Here is a 6,336-nt window from a genome sequence, read left to right on the forward strand (position 1 = left end):
TGTGGTCTATGTACAGGAAAAGGAGTATACAGATACTGAAAGTAGCCTACAATGATGCTTTTAGATTGCTACTTAATGTGCCAAGGTGGCATAGTGCTAGTCAGTTGTTTGTGTCTAAGCACGTACCAACCTGTAAGGCAATCCTGAGACAACTGATGTATGGTTTCAATGATGCTTTTAGATTGCTACTTAATGTGCCTAGGTGGCATAGTGCTGGTCAGTTGTTTCTGTCTAAGCACGTACCAACCTGTAAGGCACTCCTGACACAACTGATGTATGGTTTCATGTGTCGACTGGACAAGTCTGAGAACTGAATAGTAGAGGCTCTGGTCAACCCTCTAAAGAGCTGCTATCGATTACTTGGAACTTAAGACTACATTGGCACAAAAGTCTTCATACTTTTTATGCACTGTATTATCTATGTTTTATGTTTTTGTTTTACTCTCTTTTTTATAGCTCTATGTCTGTTATTTTATGTGGAACTTGGCGTCTGAAATAAAGATTTATATATATATAAATACATATATATATATCAATGTTTCAGGATTTGTATAACTTTTTACCATTGCATACAAAATCGGAAATGCAATACTAAAAAGATCAGCTTTTGTTAAGAGATCCAAGATTACAAGATCCACAAGGCCTTGGCTAGAAACCAAGGAATGAGTGGGGGCTTGGTCAGCCCACACTCTCCTGAAATGTTGCGTGTGCGTCTTGCCAAGCCCGCGCGTGTGTAAGTTAAGGCTGAGTGTGTGAGGATGTGGAGCACGCGCGGGCAGGAGGAGGGGAGACATTCATTGGAAATTTGGCTAGAAATTAGCCAAGCAAGCATGTTTCAAATATTCACCAAAAATCGACCTTTGATCTTACAGTCAACTTTTTCACAGATTTGTGTTATAAACATTCTCAAGAGTCTTCATATGAACTTGTGATTGAATCAGAGTATCAGTTTTTGACTGGCTGATGTGTAAAGCATTATTTTAGCGTTAGCGATAAGTTCAATATGCTTTATATCAATCATTTTTGGAGATATGAAGTTGCCTTTGCACACGGTAACATGTTGTAGTGTCTTCCATCGATATATCAAGTTTCGTGTTGATATCTCAAAGATTTGCTGAGACATGACTTCACATCCTGTTTGGCGGCTTTTCTGATGAATTTGATTGGCTGTACCGGACAAACGGTTGTGAGGATCAAAATTCTTTTCGATAACTTTTGTGACGCTTGGTCTGAAGATCATCTCTGGTAACTTTGAAGAAGATATGACAAAAATTGTAGGAGGAGTAGGCTTTCAAAGGTTTTTGATAAAACCGGAAGTAGCGGAAAATCTATATAACCGGAAATTGACGCCATGGGGTGCGTTGAACTCGGCTTGAACCAGGGAATCCAATAGTACCTCATTTTTGAAAATGGGTCATACGGTCCAAAAGTTGCGTGTGTAAACACAAGTCCAACTTTGACCCGTTGGTGGCGCTGGAGTGGTCTAATGGAAGACATGAAACTTGGTGTAGGTATAGAATCAACTGTCCTTAATGAGTGTGCCAAATTTCACAAAAAGTTGTCGAAGTGTTCTAGGGGCTGCCATTGACTTCCATGGAACAAGAATAATAATAAATATAACTGCAAGCAGTAATGGCGGATTCCTCCAAACATTGCGAACCATTGAAAAATGTATATTCTTGACAAATTGGAACTGTATAGAAAAATCTATGCTGCAGAATTACCAATGGGATACCAAATCTGAAATATAATACCATCAAGATCCACAAGGGCCTTTATTTCAACCCAAGGAGTGAAGGGAGGGGGCTTGGTTAGCCTATCCATTCCAGAAAGCCTTTGTGCTCTAGGGCGTGGAATGTAGCGCCACCTATGGGTAATGGTGGGACAGTTGTGGTGTGGTAATTACCCTTCAGTCATGATGCTGGGATGAATGTTGGCCTATATGTAGAGACCAGGGAGACAGACACACCGGCCAGCTGCCCTGATGGGTCCGTGGTAGATCATTAATGCGGGTTGTATCCTACAACGCTTGTGGCCTCCGAGTAGGACATACTGCTGCTGATAGATCAAGACGTTTGGTGGTGGACACATTGCTGGACGAGAGTGACATTGTCTGCCTTCAAGAAACCTGGATGGCCAAGCAAGATCTGGACAAATTGAACTCCCTACACAAGAACTTTCATGGTGCTGGAGAGTCCACTACCGATCTCAGCATGAGAATGGTTTGTGGGAGGATAGCTGGTGGTGTAGCTATACTGTGGAACATAAAATATGACCCAACGGTAAAGGTGGTGTGGCTTAACGTTGACTGGGCTATTGGGTTGGAGTTTAATCACAATGAAAATAAATGTACTATTGTAAATGTGTACACACCATATGAATCCTATGACCATGAGGATGAATTTCAGAACAAGTTAGCTTTTATTCAGTCCTTCAAAGAGGACAATAGTTCATGTTGTGTCTATGTCATGGGTGATTTTAATGCTGACATGTCAGATAAGTGTTTATTCGCACAACATCTGCAGCAGTTCTGTAATGAAACTAAATTAATTATATCAAGCGTTATTGCCTGATACAAGTTTTACCTATATAAGTGAAACGTGGCACACAACCTCCTGGCTAGACCATATTGTAACCACAGCCGATGCTCATGACTCACTGGAAAGTATAGAGATGTGTTATGGGCTGGCCACCACTGATCACATACCAGTTGCTATGCTGCTAAATGTTGAGAGTGTACCCTTGTTGCTGGCCCCCCAAGAAAACTGGACTGGTCAAAATTGACCAAAGAGGTTATGCACAGATATTCTCTATTAACTGACAGCTTACATAGTGATGTTGCATTTTCTAGGGATGCCCTAATGTGCACGGATATGAACTGCAAGGATAAACATCATGCTGAAAAGCTCTGTGCCATGTATGATGATATTGTCAAATGTCTTTATGCTTTCAGTGAAGGTTTTATTAATCACAAGAGTAAGGTCCCTAACGCACGGCCTGTCTGGAATGAGTTTGTGTCTGAGCAACATGCTGCTGCTAGAGAAGCCTTTAGAGTCTGGTCAGAGGCAGGCAGACCCAGACAGAGAGTGCTGCTTGATAACAAAAACCTCACAAATGCTAGATTTAAATATGCACTCGTTTCATTAAGAGAAATGAAAACACAATGAGAGCAGACTCGCTGGCCAGAAAGATGCAGAATAACAATCTTACTGACTTCTGGAAGGAGGTCAAGATCATAAATAATAACAGAACTCCCCTCCCTTCTGATATCAAAGGGGTTAGTTGTCCAGAGAAGATTGCTGATCTATGGCATGAGCACTACAGTAAACTATTTAATTGTGTTCAAAGTAACACAGTGAGAATTGATAATCAATATAAAGGTATCTCTGCAGACTTGATAGTTAGATCAGTAGATATTTATGATGCCATCCACATGCTAGACAACAACAAAGCTTGTGGTATGGATTCCATTTCTGCAGAGCATCTAAAAAATGCCAGTTATAGACTCAGTCCATTTCTAGCCATGTGTCTCACTGGAATTATGGTTCATGGTGTTCTACCGAACTCTATTATGTCAGTACTGTTAGTGCCTGTTGTTAAAGATAAGGCTGGTAAACTGAACAGCATAGACAACTATCGACCCATGGCATTGGCCAGTATCTTGTCTAAAGTGTTTGAGAGAATTATTTGATTGAAATTGGAAATGTATATTCTGACTGCAGAAAATCAGTTTGGTTTTAAAAGAAAACATGGTACTGATCTCTGTATCTATGCTCTGAAGGAGATTGTCTCAGGTACACAAGTCTTAATTCATCTGTATTTTTATGCTTTATTGATGCTTACAAAGCTTTCGATCGAATTTGTCATGAAAAACTGTTTATGAAGCTAATAGCGAGAGGTGTCCCTAAACCTCTTGTGAGGATTTTGGTGTTCTGGTATGGCAATCAAACTTTTCATGTTAAATGGGACAATGTCGTATCAGCTGCTTTCCATGTTGGTAACGGATTTCGACAAGGAGGAATTTGATTTTCCTTTTTGTTTAATATGGATATGGACGACTTATCAAGCCAGCTGAATAAGACAAATACAGGCTGTCTTGTTGGTGAATCTATTGTCAATCATCTGATGTACGCAGATTATCTGGTTCCACTCAGCCTGTTGCAACAGATGCTATGGGTGTGCTCTCAGTATGGCTTAGATCATGATATAAAATATAATGCAAAGAAAAGCCACATAATGATAGTCAGAAGTAATCAGGACAGGAAATTAACCTTCCCTACCTTTTATTTATCTGGCAGTCCCCTTGGTGTTTGTGAGGAAATAAAATATCTGCCATGTCATTTCTGATGATTGGACAGATGACAACGATATGTATCAACAGCGCTGTCAAATATATTCTCAGGCCAGTATGTTATTAAGGACGTTTTCTATGTGCTCAGATTCAGTTAAATGTTCCCTGTTTAGAACCTACATAACACCATTGTACACTGCTCATTTGTGGTCTATGTACAGGTAAAGGAGTATACAGATACTGAAAGTAGCCTACAATGATGCTTTTAGATTGCTACTTAATGTGCCAAGGTGGCATAGTGCTAGTCAGTTGTTTGTGTCTAAGCACGTACCAACCTGTAAGGCAATCCTGAGACAACTGATGTATGGTTTCAATGATGCTTTTAGATTGCTACTTAATGTGCCTAGGTGGTATAGTGCTGGTCAGTTGTTTCTGTCTAAGCACGTACCAACCTGTAAGGCACTCCTGAGACAACTGATGTATGGTTTCATGTGTCGACTGGACAAGTCTGAGAACTGAATAGTAGAGGCCCTGGTCAACCCTCTAAAGAGCTGCTATCGATTACTTGGAACTTAAGACTACATTGGCACAAAAGTCTTCATACTTTTTATGCACTGTATTATCTATGTTTTATGTTTTCGTTTTACTCTCTTTTTTATAGCTCTATGTCTGTTATTTTATGTGGAACTTGGCGTCTGAAATAAAGATTTATATATATATAAATACATATATATATATCAATGTTTCAGGATTTGTATAACTTTTTACCATTGCATACAAAATCGGAAATGCAATACTAAAAAGATCAGCTTTTGTTAAGAGATCCAAGATTACAAGATCCACAAGGCCTTGGCTAGAAACCAAGGAATGAGTGGGGGCTTGGTCAGCCCACACTCTCCTGAAATGTTGCGTGTGCGTCTTGCCAAGCCCGCGCGTGTGTAAGTTAAGGCTGAGTGTGTGAGGATGTGGAGCACGCGCGGGCAGGAGGAGGGGAGACATTCATTGGAAATTTGGCTAGAAATTAGCCAAGCAAGCATGTTTCAAATATTCACCAAAAATCGACCTTTGATCTTACAGTCAACTTTTTCACAGATTTGTGTTATAAACATTCTCAAGAGTCTTCATATGAACTTGTGATTGAATCAGAGTATCAGTTTTTGACTGGCTGATGTGTAAAGCATTATTTTAGCGTTAGCGATAAGTTCAATTTGCTTTATATCAATCATTTTTGGAGATATGAAGTTGCCTTTGCACACGGTAACATGTTGTAGTGTCTTCCATCGATATACCAAGTTTCGTGTTGATATCTCAAAGATTTGCTGAGACATGACTTCACATCCTGTTTGGCGGCTTTTCTGATGAATTTGATTGGCTGTACCGGACAAACGGTTGTGAGGATCAAAATTCTTTTCGATAACTTTTGTGACGCTTGGTCTGAAGATCATCTCTGGTAACTTTGAAGAAGATATGACAAAAATTGTAGGAGGAGTAGGCTTTCAAAGGTTTTTGATAAAACCGGAAGTAGCGGAAAATCTATATAACCGGAAATTGACGCCATGGGGTGCGTTGAACTCGGCTTGAACCAGGGAATCCAATGGTACCTCATTTTTGAAAATGGGTCATACGGTTCAAAAGTTGCGTGTGTAAACACAAGTCCAACTTTGACCCGTTGGTGGCGCTGGAGTGGTCTAATGGGAGACATGAAACTTGGTGTAGGTATAGAATCAACTGTCCTTAATGAGTGTGCCAAATTTCACAAAAAGTTGTCGAAGGGTTCTAGGGGCTGCCATTGACTTCCATGGAACAAGAATAATAATAATAATAAAACTAACAATAACAATAGGTTTCCTCCTGACGGAGGAATCCTAATAATAAAACTAACAATAACAATAGGTTTCCTCCTGACGGAGGAATCCTAAATATAACTGCAAGCAGTAATGGCGGATTCCTCCAAACATTGCGAACCATTGAAAAATGTATATTCTTGACAAATTGGAACTGTATAGAAAAATCTAAGCTGCAGAATTACCAATGGGATACCAAAT

This window comes from Hypomesus transpacificus, unplaced genomic scaffold (genome assembly GCF_021917145.1).
Source record: "Hypomesus transpacificus isolate Combined female unplaced genomic scaffold, fHypTra1 scaffold_242, whole genome shotgun sequence".
NCBI lineage: Eukaryota > Metazoa > Chordata > Actinopteri > Osmeriformes > Osmeridae > Hypomesus > Hypomesus transpacificus.